Below are 15,829 nucleotides of genomic sequence, written 5' to 3' on the forward strand. Positions count from 1 at the left end.
TGTACCTTTATCATGGGAAAAGACATAGCTTTGTGATTGAACATAGCCTTTGCAAAGCAATTTTATGATACATTAAATATGCATCTTTTCATATTGCTTTAGCAAGAATTATAATGTTATTCCCCATTTGATTCATCTTCCACTTCACAGCTGAAAGTTGTTGTCAGCTTCCTTTCAGGCTAATGCTGGCAATAATCTTCTTGGGGCTTGGCTTGTAAATCCTCTTGCCTTGAGGCTGCTGTTGCTTTGAGATGGTACAAAAAGGCTGAGCAAGGTCACAAGGTTACTGCTACATCTCAGAAGGGAGAAATCACCCTTTGTGGTGACTATATTGCAGAGTTTGTTCAGGTTTCAGGTATGCAGAATATAATTTTCAAGACTATATATGAACTCAGAGCACTGATTTGGTGAGAATCATGAGGCTGGCTTAAGAATTGATAGGAAGACATTGCTCAGCCTTACAACTGTAATTGTTAACTGTCTTTGAATTGATATTGACTCATGGTGACCCTGTGTATGAGAAATCTCCAAAATTCCCTTTCCTCAACTGCTCTGCTCAGGCGCTGCAGTCAGGCCCATTGCTTCCTTGATGGAGTTTAACCATCTGGCATGTGGTCTTCTACTACCCTCTACCATCTTTTCTAATGAATCATGACTTCTTATGATGTATCCAAAGTGCGATAGTCTCAGTTTAGTCATCCTGGCTTCCAGAGAGAGTTTGGGCTTGATTTGTTATAGAATTTATTTATATTTTTGGCTGTCCACAGTATCCTCAATGCTCTTCTTCAGCACCAAATCTCAAATGAATTGATTTTCTTTCTCTTGCTTTTCTTCACTTGTCTCACATCTGTACATGGTGTTGTGGAAAATGATGGCTTTGACAATTCTCACTTTAGTGTTCAGAGTTATATTTTTGCACTTTAGGATTTTTAATTCTTTCGTTGCTGCCCTTTCCAAACCTTCTTCTGATTTCTTGACTGCAGTCTCCACACAGGTCAATATTTGATCTAAGGTATGGGAACTCTTGGACTATTTCGATTTTCTTGTTATCCAGGATGAATTCTTGTAAATCTTACGTGGTTATTATTTTTGTTTTCTTGATGTTTAGCATTAAGCCTACCTTGACACTTTCATCCTTCACCTTCTTCAGTATTTGCTCCTTGTTGGTTTCTGCTAGTAGTATTATGTTGTCAGCTTATCTTAGGTTGTTAAGGTTTCTTCCCCCAATCTTCACACCTCTGTCTCTGAATCTAAGCCTGCTGTGTGTATGGTGTTTTCTGCATACAAGTTGAATAAATAGGGTGATAAGTATGCAGCCTTGCCTTGATCTCTTTGCAAACTGGGAACTGTTCTGTTTCTCCATATTCTGTTCCAATGGCGGCTTCTTGTCCTGAGTACATGTTATGCATCAGGACTATCAAGTGTTGCAACACTCCCTTTTCTTTAAGGGCAGGTCATAGCCTTTCATGATCTGTGCAGTTGAAGGCTTGGCTGTAGTTGATAAAGCACATGCACATTTTCTTCTGTAATTCCCTGGTGCACTTCATTATTCAATGTATCTTTGCAATGCGTTCCCTAGTGCTGCTTCCTTTCCTGAATCTCACTCCATACATGATAGAACTCTACGCCAGTACTGGAATCTGGACAGAGTGCTTTCAGTGAGATAACTATCTATGTATTATTGCAATGAGTTCTGGTATGTTTGTTCTATTTTCTCCCAGCTTAATATCTGATAGCCTGTACCCATTCCTGGATGGCATTTGGAAAGAAGTGAAAAATGCCCCAGGTGCTACCACAGATAATTTATATGTCATTTGTATGTTCATTTCTCCCCACTGCTTAAGCCAGAAGGAAGGATAATTATTAATAACTTTTGTTTTATTTGGAAATGTTTTAGACTTAAATCTTCTTCTTTTCCATGTTTTTTTCTAAGCTGGCTTACAAAGATATTTAAAAAACATACTGTTGGCCCTCCATATCAATGAATTCTGAATCCATGGAGTCAACCATCCATGGCTTGAAAATAGAAATTCAAAAAGCAAAAGGATTTAGACCTCAGAAAAGGGTAGAATTTCGAATTCCTCTCTCTTCACCTTATTGTATACTGCATTTCATTTTCTTTTCTGTCTCAGTGTCTCCATCCAGTTTCCTGTTAGAAAGCAACATCACTTCTCCTTTGCTTCAGTCAGCAATTGGGCTCAGAGTGTATTTGGTTGCTCAGTTGTGATTGCACTGAGTACAGATTACTCACTGATTAAAAACAACTACCTAGTGTGGCTGCAATTACTCTAATTCTTTAACTCAGTGCTTCCCACACTAACTCCTGCAGTGGACTGGCATTTTTCCTGATGCATTAAGAACTGGTACCATATTTGTGTGCTTTGGCTAAAACGGTTCCTTTCTTTGCTAGACACTCACAGTGAACCAGCAGCCAATGGCTCACAGACCTATAGCTGGTCCATGGACTACCACTTTGAGTAGCATTGCTCTAGCCCACTCTCAGATGATCCATTTTCTCCTAATTCTTGACATCAGTTATATTTAATGAGCTGAAATTAAGGTAACTCAATCAAATATACAAATACAGTGTTGGAGAAAAGCCTAGTGCTACATATGTAGTAATTTCCTTCTCCATGCCATCTCATGACTTCCCATAAAACATGTCATCTTTACCTACATCCCAAGAGGACTGTAAATTTCACTTTGCAAAAGCCTGCATTTATTGTTGCAAAGAAAAATTCTTAATCTGTAAGATTCTGGGTTTCAGAAAGCCCAAATGACTTCCATCATTTTGGAAGGTGAGGTGCTTTCACACTACACAATTATAGCAGCCTGATAAAACTTTAATTGTCTTGGCTATTATCTTATGGAGTCATGAGATCTGTAGTCTGATGTGGCAATGGATCTCACGGGCTATAATTGTATAGTGCGGAAAGGCCCAAAACAAATCCAGTAGTTAGAGGATGCTGAAAAAAATGATTTTTTTTGGGGGGGGGGGAAAGGGAGAATGAGAGAATGGAAATATAGACTCTTGAAAAAGGCTCCAGCTGTCTGGTAGGAAATTTGGAAAAGAGTACCACACACTGTAACATTTTGTTGGAAGTCTCACTTGGTTCCAAAAAGCAAACACCATATAAACAATAGGTTGGATCCAGACTAAGAGCCAAAGTGCCCACTACTTTAAAGAGGTAGCTAAATTTTCCTTCCCTTTACTCTAGAACAGCCTTTCTTAACCTTTTTACCCTGGAGGAACCCTTGAAATAATGTTTCAATGTCTGAAGGAATCACTGCATGAAAATTTTATCTACAAATCAAATGATGTTTTTGTTTTCCCCAGTTGCAATCTTTCACAGAACTTGTAGCAACCTATTTCAGAACCCTAGATGAGTTCTGTTCTACAGATAACATAGGGATGGGGATATGAATCTGGACTTTAGAATGAGGGTAAGGGGTCTTTTATTCTTTTACCTGTAAACCAGGTGCAGATCAGCTCCCCATGAGTTTGAAGCAAATAACACTCCATGAAAGCAAATAAATCTCAGGGTCCTGATTGCAACCTTGTGATTACTCTAGAGTAAAAAACAGGGAAAAGCATAGCTGCTATCTGCACCTTTAAGGTAATTCATGTTTGAGGGGTCCATGGTAGCTGACATTTAGATTTCACTGAAGTTGTTGGTAGACGTTAGTCATATTTAAATCCCACTGATTTCAAAGAGAATGAAATACATCTATCTCATTGGGGGTCCAAGCTAATACAATTATATATATAAAAAATCTCTAGGACTTTTAAAAACAAGTCAATGCGGATTAATTTTTTTTTATAAAGGCAAAACAAACTAGGCCCAAATGTGGTAGAATTCAAAGATATAGCTGTGTTAGCTGGAAAATTAGTATGCAAAGGGATCTCATAGCACCTTTGGAATTAAGTGAAAGAAAGAAGTTGGTAGCATGAACTTTCATAGACTTGAGCCTACATCCTTAGATGCATGTCTTGGAGTGAAGAATCCAGAGACAGACCAAACGTATTCATATAGTTTACTGGGCATTCAATAAAAATTGACATTTGAACAAAATGCCTCTTGCTGATTTTATTTCAGAAGACTCTTTCTGGCCATCTCTATAGTCTGCAGTTTTTTGTGGGTTTTTCGGGCTATGTGGCTATGTTCTGGAGGAGTTTACTCCTGACGATTGTGTTATGAATAAATCAGTCCATAGCAGTACCTGGAAACTAACAGCCTGATGAGATTATTTGCATTTGGCTCTCCTTATAGCCATCAGCTCCTCCCAGTCCACTATTAATCTACAACAATTTTTCTTGATTGTGAAATCAATTTCATCATTAAACAGATGAGTACCGGGCAGAGAGACTGGAAAATGGTAACTGCAAGATGGAGCTTTAACAAAAATCAACTTTCTGTCTCACTGAATACATTAATGTAGTGAAATAATTCCTCTGGTTGGTTTCAGAAATTAGCTTTGGGACAAGCATTTGCCTGCTTTGGCATTTGGTTTGATTTCTTTAAAATGTGATCATATATATATTATTTGCAGCTTTCAGAACATGATTAAACTAAATTACGATATGTTAGGAAACTTAATATGTGTTTATAATGTATGAGTAAACCTAATGCATATCATACAACAGTGGGTCTTGTGTTACGTTCATAGCCATCGTACCCATATATGGTGTATGGAAGAAAAAGAAATATTAATGCATTCCATTTGCTTAAGTACCTAGTTTAATACAGGGACATTGTGCAAAGCCATTGCACAACAGAAGGAGAAAATGATTGCTGCTCATAAAGAAGTTTCATTGATTCAGGTATAATGGGGAATGTCAATCAGTTCTGCCACACAGCAATGACATATTGACATTCAGATAATCTATTATTATTACTATTATTATTACTATTATTATTAATTATAGTAATAACTTTTCTTGCAAAAATAAAGCAACATATATAATTTAAAAAATGTGAATTAGGACAGTGGTATTCAGACTTTTAGTTTACTGGAGGCTCCCTCCTTTACATCTACATGTGGACTTAACCACCCACTCAATGCAGTATATGAATAAATTTGTTTATTTAGTGTGTGTATTTTCATTTGAAAGTCAGCATGGCGTAGTGGTTTGAGTATTGGACTTTAACTCTGGAGACCAGGATTCAGTTCTCAGCTCAGCCATGGAAACCCACTGGGTGACCTTGGGCAAGTCACACTCTCTCCGCCTCAGAGATGGCAAACCTTCACTGAACAAATGGCAAACCTCCTCTGAACAAATCTTGCCAAGAAAACCCCATAATAGGTTTGCCTTAGGGTTGCCATAAGTCAGAAATGACTTGAAGGCACACAACAAAACAAACATTTTCATTTGAACATTCGTGTACATTCATATTTTAATATTTTATAAGGAAATAACATCATTCAAATTAGAACCGTTTTATTTAGGCAAATTTAATATTTAACTCAATGCATGGGTAAATTTTACAGATAAAAAGAAATTGGAAAGAGGAGGAGGAGAAGGGAGCAAGACCTCCAAGTCTTGTGTCCCCCTCTCACAAGAGCAACCCGTGTGCCCCCAGGGGTCCCACCCCACCATTTGAGAACCACTTCTTTCTAATTGTTTAGGTGGAATTTTTGTAATTTGAAACTACTGATTCATGTTTTGATCTCAGGAGCAGAAAAAAAACAAGTTTGCTTCATCTTCTGCATGACATCCCTTTAAATATTTTAAAATGGCTATTATATCTCCTCTCAGTCTTCTGTTCTCCAAGGCAAATCTACTCATCCCCCTAAACTGTTCCTTATAAGGCTTTTTGCCTTCTTGGTTGGCCTCCTTGGGACATGTTCCAGCTTGTCAGTATGCTTCTTGAATGGTGGTGCCCAGAACTGGACACAGTATTCCAGATGAGGTTTGAAAAGAGCTGAATGGAGTGACACTACAGGTTGAGCATCCCTTATCTGGAATTCCAAACTCCAAATTACTCCAAAATCCAACACTGTCCACATGGGTGGCTGAGATAGTGACACCTTTGCTTTCTGATGGTTCAGGGTACACAAAGTTTGTTTCAGGCACAAAATTATTAAAACTATGGAATGGATTTCATGTTTAGACTTGGGTCTCATCTCCAAGATAATTCATTCTGTATATGCAAATATTCCCAAATCTGAAAAAAATAAATAATCAAAATCCAAAATGCTTCTGGCCCCTATCATTTTGGATAAAGGAGAATCAACCTGTACTACTTCCCTCAAATGTTGAGTCAATATGTATTTAAATACCATTGATTCCATGAATCTATTCTAGTTGGGACTAACAATAGAGTTCAGGACTATATTCTCTGCAAACTCTATATAATGGCTTACCAAGAACATATAACAGATAATACAAAGAACCTACAGAAGTTCCTATTTGTCACAGGTGATGGATCAGAAAGGGTATCAATTGGAAGCAAGTATTGTATGAATTCCTTTAAAACATATGAACACCTACTGTTACCTGCTGACAAAATAGCCAGGAGTGGTGTGACCTGCACCTAGGATGAACATCTCCTTGCCTGGTGACCAAGCTGACTGTGACCAGCAGAATCCTCCCCTGATTCTTGCATCATCTGTATGAAGACATGAACAGTAATAACATCAGAGATGTTAATCTTATTGACTTCTAAGTTACACAGAATTTAACTTGGCTGTCAAACTCAGTCATACTCTAGTGAAATTGGTTAGAACTGGCACTTAGGGGGCAGAAGGATATTTTATTTTCAAATGGAGCCAAGTTAATTTGATAGTTACTTGGAAGGGATAAATGCAAACATTCATTTTTGACTGATCTGCTTAAGGTCGTACATCTAGTCAGTCTGAAGTCATAGAAAACAGCTAAAGGCTCAGTGTTGGCCTGTGAAGTGTGCCATCCACATTTTCAGTTGGACAAGCAATCACATCCAATAAGTCGGGTCATTCCTTCAGAATTCCTGCTTCTCTAAGTGACCTCCAGAAGTTCCTCCTCGAGGGATGAGAGTTCAGCTTTGATCACAGTGTACCTGATCCTGTACATCCCTCTTAGATAGCAGTGACTTCAGTTATTTTCAAAGACAGACTCCAACTGACATGTTTGGGCTCCGGGGGTATGTGTGGGGAGTATATTTATATAGCGCTCTGTGGTAGAATTCAGCTGAGATGCCATTCTCACATAAAGAATTCCATTCAGTACTATAATTATGGGCTGGCTGGTAAACTTTTAATGCTAGGGGACTGGCTAATTTCTGGGAAGTGAAAACACTGAGTGTCTGAGGCAGGAGCTGAGGATTGTTATGATAGCAAAAAAACCCGAGGGAATAACCCTGGTCATGTTATACAGAAAGGACGTGATGAGGCAAATAAGAGTTGAGCTTGAAACCTGGAGCCAGATTTATCTGTTTATCCCAGCCACATCCTGCATGCCCAATATAATCATGTTCCCATGGTGGCGAGCAGAATTATAGTAAAAACAATAATAATTAAAATGGCCAAATATACAACTGTCTACCCTACCCACAAACAAGTAACATGAATGATTGCTTATCAGGTTCGCTCCAAACAAATCATCTGTTAGGTCAACTGAAATCAGTGTAAAAAGTAAGTTATAACTTAGTCAATCCCATTCAATTCAACTGGAAACAAGTACAATTTAGAGCTCTTCCAGATAGCGCAAATGTGGTGGGACAAAGCACTATTTGTTGTGGTATTTACAGGTCTTTTAAAAATTATTATTAATCAGACAATACATGTTACAGCATGTTTTCATTTTTGTCCCCTCCTTTTCAAATGAATTTTGTTCCCATTCTAAGAGCAACTCCTAAAGGGAAAAAAAAAAAGATTGATACCTTTGTTTGTAACTAGGCTTTCTCATTAGACGTTTGATCATGTCTCCCCCCTTCACACAGAGCAGTTTTGCCCAGGTGCTTTAGGAAAGGCATATGAGGACCAGCTGCTTGCTGCTTCCCAATTTTCTTCCCATTCCAATCTATGGTTTCTCCCCCACAGAGCAGAAATGCGCTCCCCTGGTATCATTCCTCCTCTTCCTCTCTGATCATTCTCTCCTTCCTCATCTGATTTAATAATTTTATTCCCCCCACCTCATCTGCTAATCTGCTTCCCTCCTCCCTCCACCAGTTTCTTAATCCTCACTTCTTCCCCCTTTGATCTGACAGATTTTCTCTCTCTCCTTTCCCCTCACATCTGCTAATCTACTTCTCTCCTTATATGGGATTTACAGGTAACAGTCCTTGAACAAGGAAATTACAAAGGAAGACTGGAAATGATTGAACTGAGAGTTTGATCCACAAATTCTAATCTGTTAGCAGAGGTATGAACAAAAATAATGTTTGCATGGCATATATTAATACTTGTCCTCATAATTGCACACACACACACACACGGAATATCTTCAGAGGAGGAGTCGGTTTTGGTAAGCAGACTTACTGCTTTCAAATGTCACTACTCTCTGACCACTATATTTTCTGTGAAAATGACCACTATAAGTATCAGAAAGACCTGTACTTTCTTCCCTCTTGGATCTCTCATTTCACCTTAGTCCCATATTTTTCTCTCCTTCTTTCCATATCCCTACTTCTTTCGCTCCATCACTCTTATCACTCAATCTTCCTCCCCATTCCCAATGCTAGAATTCCACAAACCATTGTAAACCATAACTTCTTTTTAAAAAACAGGAATAGCATAGCCCTAGTTGCTCGCTGGCAATTTCCCGTTTCTGATTGTTGCAATATGATGTGTATGGGGCTGCCCTTGTAGGTGCCAGGAAGGCTTCAGCAATATAGAAACCACAAGACACTGGTTTTGAATTAACTGTATTGGCTGCCAATATGTTTCCAGACTGAACTGAAGCTGATGATAATGAAATGTAAAGCCCTAAAGGGCTTGGAATCTTTTCCTATATATACCCAGCCACGGATATTTGCAGCAGAGGCCATCCTGTGTTCCTCCAGTGAGGCAGTATGCTATGTGGAGACATGGGAGATGGCTTCCTCTGCTGAGGCACCCAGATTGTGGAATGGCTTTGCCTTGAAAGCCTGATTGGCACTGACATTGTCCTCTTTCAGCACCTGGCTCCTTACCCATACCTTTTGAGCTCAGTGACTCTGGCTTTGCTATGATCTATTGGCCTGTGGGTTTATGTACATGGTTCCAGCTTGTCAGATTGTTCTGAACTAGTTTAATTTAATTTGAATTGTTTACAATTGTTTAATATTATTTTATTGTCCTACGATCTGCATTTAAATAAATCCCTATTTTTTTGCCCTGTTCCATGCACTTTTCCAATGCATCCCTTTCCCTTCTCCTGCTGTTTCAAAGAGACAAAGCTCTTTTTCATAGCCGTTCCCGTATGAGTTCCAGAGTATAACTTTCTGTCTGTCTGTCCAACAGAAACATTGACTGTAATGAGGAGGTTGCAGGGTGAAGGGGCATCAGTCTGTCAGGCTGAATTACCCAGTTTGCTACAGAATCGGTAATCTAAATATGTACATCATTTGCCTGTTGGGAGTCAGGCAGAGGGATAGCTTTGTCCCTTGAGTTTTCTTGCATTTGTGTTCTTCCATGAGTTTAAGCAATCCATCATAAGGAGACAATTTGTGTCTAGAGGGGCCTGTCACGTTGAAATGGACCTCTATAATTGGCATGTTCCTCTGATTTATTGATCATTCAGACAACATCTTTCAGAATATTCAGTATCTCACCTCATTTGGGTATTCTGAACATTTAATTTTACAAGGCTGACCTATTCGTATTTTTGGAGGAATTCATGACAATACGCTGGGTGATTCAAAAAGAATGGTGCAAAACTGAATAAGAACAGCCTTACTTTTGCACCATTATTTTTGAATCATCCTGTAATTGGTAATGGTAGCAACTGATGGCCTTCATGACAGTGGGACAGTGAATCTGCTCTGCGTTTTAGTTTGAACTTTAATGGAGCCATCCAAGGAGTGGAAGAATATCCCTCAAATAGGTTCAACACAGTAAATAGCTTCTTGAAAATTTGATTTAGAACCTAGAGTGAGTTCACTGCCTCCCTCGCATGCAAGCCATCAACTGCAACTGATCAGGGCTTAGTCGATAAAATCATTTAAAAAGAGAAAGGAAAGAAAAGAAGGGATGAATGCATTATTTGACTTCCTTTCCAGTTTTATTCTGGGATTATGTGTAATCCTTAGAGTAGCTAAAATAGTGGGATGGCATAGCATATCTCTGTTTGCAGATACTGTGGGTCCTTGTTAACTGCTAGGGTTTAGTTCCAGCAACTCCCCCAGTCCTGCATGGATATCAAAATGCGTGGATGTTCAAGTCCTATTAAATACAATGGATAATAAAATGGCGTCCCTTATATAAAATGGCAAAATCAAGGTTTGCTATTTCAAATGTATACATTTTGGAATATTTTCAAATTGGATGCTTGAATCCATGGATAAAGAATCCATGGATATGGAGAGCTGACTGTATTTATGTTGTTCTGAAGGGATAGTGGACAGCTACCACTGTGTGTCTATAGAGATTGTCATGATAAATGCCTGATCTCAATATCTAATAAATGCACCATTGCAATTTTTTTTCTTATGTGTATATAATCATTTTCTCCTGTTCCCTACTTGGCTCATCTTAAATTGCACTGATCTTTTCTGTGAACACTGGGTAAAGAGTGATGTCAGTGACTGTATAAGAGTGCTGAGTATAGCCAAAAAGAGAAACAAATAGATCCTAGAACATATAAATCCTGAAACCTCCTTGGAAGCCAAAATGATCAAATTGAGGCTGCTGTACTTTGGCCACATAATGAGAAGGCATGGATCACTAGAAAAGACGAAACCGGTGGTCTGCAGGCACCTGTTTTCACTCCGGAGAAACGCCACAGCCACCAGACGGTACAATGTCCCTCCTGAGTTAAAAGAACCTAGTTTTTCCTGTGTTCTTTTAGTGGTGCCTGGGTTATGTTGCGAGTGCGCCATTAGCACACTTGTGACATAATGGATGTGCAGTGATGTGATGCTGTGCGTCCCTTATGTCAAGATGGCGGCACCCATGTGGACGGGATGCTGCCATCAGGATGCCGCCATTGCATACTAGAGTTCCTAGTATGCTGCGTGGTAGCTGTGTGGTCCAGAACCCTAGTATTGCTGCTGCGACACCCCTTCAGGCCCATCTGTCTCACGCCATAGTTAGGGATGGTAGAGGATAGGAGATAGAGGAAGACCACACGCCAGGCAGGTAGACTCAGTCAGGGAGGTCACAGGCATGAATTTGCAGAACCTAAAGCAGAGCAATGAAAATCTTGGAGGTATCTCATTCAAAGGGTTACTATGAGTTGAGGTCAATTCAAGGGCAGTTAACAGCAACAAAAGAAAATTATGGGGTTGCTATAAGTTGGCAGACAACTTGAAGACACATATACACATACATAAATAGGATCTCTCTACAGCAGGAGTGATTGAAGGAAGATGTTGTATGAAGAATAAAACTATTACTGCAGTAATTTTTAAAAACAAAATATGTATTTAAAGGAGGAACCACATGGATTCTTTTTAAGTGCAACCAGTTCAGACAAGCCTTCAGAACTCTGGTTAACTTGCAGATATCATGCAGAAATGCAAGGAATTCATTTTACTGGAGAACCTACTCAAGGCTGAAGAGGGAGAAGGATGAAATTTCAAAGACTCTGGTATGTGACTACTTGCCCTAGGTCCTGAAGGAATGGAAAAAGCAGGAAATATTTGGACTGCACTGTAGAGAAAAAACAAACACAACCTGTTTGTGCTTCTAGAGTGAGGAAAGAAATTCTAAGGACACCCAGGGCCAAGACAAAATCATATATGGGCTCCAAGCAAGTCTTGACTGGCAGGTGTCAAACACTTCTTTTCAAAGATTGTTCCAATATCTTAAATGGTGGTTATGAGAAAATTAACATTTCAGATGGCATTATTCTAATTTTAAATTGTACAGTGGTTCTCAAACTCTACATCTGAACATGAGCCTTGTGAGCATCTGTGTTCCAGAAAATGATAGAACCCTGAGGTAAAGTATACTTTTTCCTATCACATCGCCAGTCAAAACACAGTTAGATGGATCAAATTCCACCTATCACTGGACCTTCATTGTACCCTCCAGTGCCAACTTGGCCCTCCAATTTGTCTCAGTTGGAGACAATTGGATAATCTGTCATCCCATTTCTCTTCAACTGGTTTTTATATGTCCCAGTCTCAATAGTGGTTTGAGCACTGGATTACAATTCTGGAGAACAGATTTTGAATCTCTGCTCAGCCATGGAAACCAGCTTGATGACCTTGGGAGAATCATAATCTCTCAAACTCATAGGAATACAAAGACTACCCACCTGCCCAAATATCTTCCAAGAAAACCTTTAGATAAAATAACCCTTAATCTTAGGGCTGCTATAAGTCAGAAATGACTTGAAGGCACACATCAACAAAAAGTCTCTCTCCTCCTCCCATTTCCCCTTTGTGCTCTCATCTTACTTCGACAGGTGCAAACTGAATTCAAAGTGAAAAGTAAGTTTGATTCAAAACTTAGTGGGGGACAGGAGAAACAGAATTTTGCACTTCCCAACAAACTTAGGCAAAAGCATGCTGCAGCAAATTCTCCTAGCTTGTCTGTTAATCCTTATTAATAACTATTGTCATAGAATCATATTGGAAGAGACCGCAAGGGCCATCCAGTCCAACCCCCTGCCATGCAGGAAATCCAAATCAAAGCATCCCCGACAGATGGCCATCCAGCCTCTGTTTAAAAACCTCTAAGGAAGGAGATTCCACTACACTCCGAGGGAGTTTGTTCCACTTTCGAACAGCCCTTACTGTTGTCATGCTGACCACACCCTGTTGTTGCTTGGCCACACGTATTCCGGTTTTCACCTGTGATATGTTAGAGGGAATAGAATTAAGGTGTCAGTTTTTATGTCAGCAATGGTGAAATAAACATAAAGCTTTAATATTTGCAAACTGTGCTGTAGTATTATTGTTGGTCTTCAGTGATATTCTACAGGAGTTCATAGTAACAGCATAATTTCGGAGGCAAGCTGCTCCCAATTTTCCCTGTAAGATACTTTTCTGCAAGCTGCTGGTGAAATCCACATGTTGCAGTTGTGGCCAAATACCATAATATGACACTAAATAAACAAAAAAATAAAATTAATCAAAGCAAGAAGGCAGGGGGAATGGGTAGAAAAGACCAAGACAAATCACCAGAAATCATTATTAAAACAGAACATTATACTAGTAAGACAAGAGAAGACAATATGAAAAATATTCTTGGTATTTTAATTCCAAAGACTACTCAACAGATTTGACAGGAAACAAATATGTCAGTTCAAATGTGCACGAAAGTCTATCCATAAATGGAAAACATACAATCCGAGATTCAGTCTAACTCAGGGTGGACAACATCCAACCTGATAACAGTCCCCAAAGCCCTTTTTTCTGTTTCCCAGGCTTTTCCAAAACTCTGCCTCTCTAATTTAGTTGAACACCTGGAAAACCCTTTTAATCCAATCAAGAAATGCTAATTATTAAGTGTTTTAATATTGTCCCACTGAATTTCATAAGCACAGCCCATTGCAGGTTTTGGGACAGGAAACTGGCTTCCAGATCCATTGATGTTGCCCACACCTGGAGCTAGTATACACACAATGCAAATTGCTGCAGATTTTTCTACATTTACATTGACACATCTTCACTTTTCCTGTGCAAATTTACATCTACTTATTTTCCCTTTGCCTAAAATGCACAGGCATGTGAATCCTTGCTAAGTGGATACATGGCCACATGTTCAGTAATGTGTATCCTTCGTAAAAAACATGATTCCTTTTTCTGCAGGTTTTTGCCCCCTTTAGCCTGAATTTCTCTGAATTGCAAATGGAGGGGTCATAATCTATTCAAATGGAATGGCGAGTATTTTCATTGTGTAGACAAACCCCTGATCTAATTCTGAGTTGCTTTAGTTTGCAGAAAGGACCACTGAAATTTTCTTCCTGTGAGTATATTTAGGATAAGCATCCTTAATATTTTATTTTGTAAATGAGAAACCAATTTGTATAGAACCTGTTACCTTCCTCTTCAGTGTGAAGCATGGATGGGCAAGGAGCAACATAAAGCATCATATATTTACTCACATGATAGAAAGATCTTACTGCAACTTTCGTCTTTGAATCCTGGAGCTGACTTCAACTGTAACTAGGTACTCGGGAGGAAATTCTAAGCAAGGTTCAGGTCAATATTATAATTTTAATGTATAGAAAAATGCCATAATAGCATCGCTGCTAAAATTTATTGACTGAAGAACTATACATACAGTTACTGAAAAGCAAAATACTTTTACATCTACCTTTAGGCAATATACTTTTGTCTGGAAAATATTGGCCCTTGTATTGAGTCTGGGCCCTTAAAAGAACTTACTAAAGAGATATATAATAAAAGGAATAGACATTAACACTCATGCAAACAAAGACAGAAAAAAGCATCTTCAGAATGTGTATTTTACATGCTTTGCAGAAAAATTGCATCATCTCACTGGAAAATGTGTGAATTAAAAAAATAATGAAATTATGTCAAATCCAATCAGGAGTGCTCTTTTCTGGAAGATGAGGACCTATATGCTGCCATCATCATAAGATAATGTCTTGCCTGATGACTTTGAGATTAGATTATTGCAATACATTCTATTTGGAACATAACCTTGAAGATGATTTAGAAATGACAACTAGATTAAATGTAGTGGTACAATTGTTGTGCAATAGATGTCAGTCTTAACCTATAACCCCTGTACTGATAAGCACTTTATTGGCTACTGTCTGGGTTCTAAAAGAAATTCAAGATTATGTTGTTGGACACAAATGTCCTGGTCCCAGATGATAATGATTTTTATTGTTGTTTTAATTGGTTTGTGTATATCACCTTAAGCACGTTTAAGCAGAGAATCAATCCATATAAACCCAATAAATAGTATCTGGGAAAGTGCCTCTTCCAGTATGAGTCTTCCAGTATGTGAAAATCTTCAAAGGTTTCTTCTTTAGCTGCTTAGATGGGCAACTCACAGGAACAGATTCATTGAAATCATGGCCCTTTTGAAATGACATTTCTTTCATTTAAAAAAATATCCATATGTCTTCTCTTTCTTCTATCTTTTGGGATAATTAAAAAAAACTTTTAAAATCCTACCAAAGCCTTGAATGAAGTTAAGAAATACTGGGCTCCTCCAGATGGGGCAATGTGTTGAGAGGTTGCAATAGTTATAATTTTGGGGACTTTCATACTCAAATTAAAAATAAATATTTTTCTCTTTTTAAAAAAAAAACTTTTAGTTTTGTACTATAATTCCATCAGTCCTTTAAAAATAAATTTAAAAAATCAGAGAAGAGAACATTTGCCTTTCAAACTACAGGAACTCCTCAGCAAACCATACTCCAATTTGCAGATCAAAACAAAACAAACAAAACTAGTGCAAACAACCCCTCTAAAGAATGGAACAAGAGAATAAGGAGGTGACAACAAATGGCAAAACCGAAAGAGCTATATTGTGAGATCATATACTTTTTTAGGCCAATCTGTATACCATATTCCTTGATAAATTACAGTATATACCTTCACTGATGGAACCCTGGTTCCCAAATATGTGTGGCATATCACTGTAAGAATAAGCTTTTAGTATTATGAGCAAAAAGTATTCTGAGGCTGCCTCTCTCAGCCCTATTTGAATTTGCCAGGATATAAAGTTCATCCAGCCAATTATCAACAACAATCAATTGCTTTTCCTGTCATTGGACACC

Source organism: Sceloporus occidentalis, unplaced genomic scaffold (genome assembly GCF_023333645.1).
Source record: "Sceloporus occidentalis isolate IW3139 unplaced genomic scaffold, rSceOcc1.0.p SCAF_1, whole genome shotgun sequence".
Classification (NCBI taxonomy): Eukaryota; Metazoa; Chordata; class Lepidosauria; order Squamata; family Phrynosomatidae; genus Sceloporus; species Sceloporus occidentalis.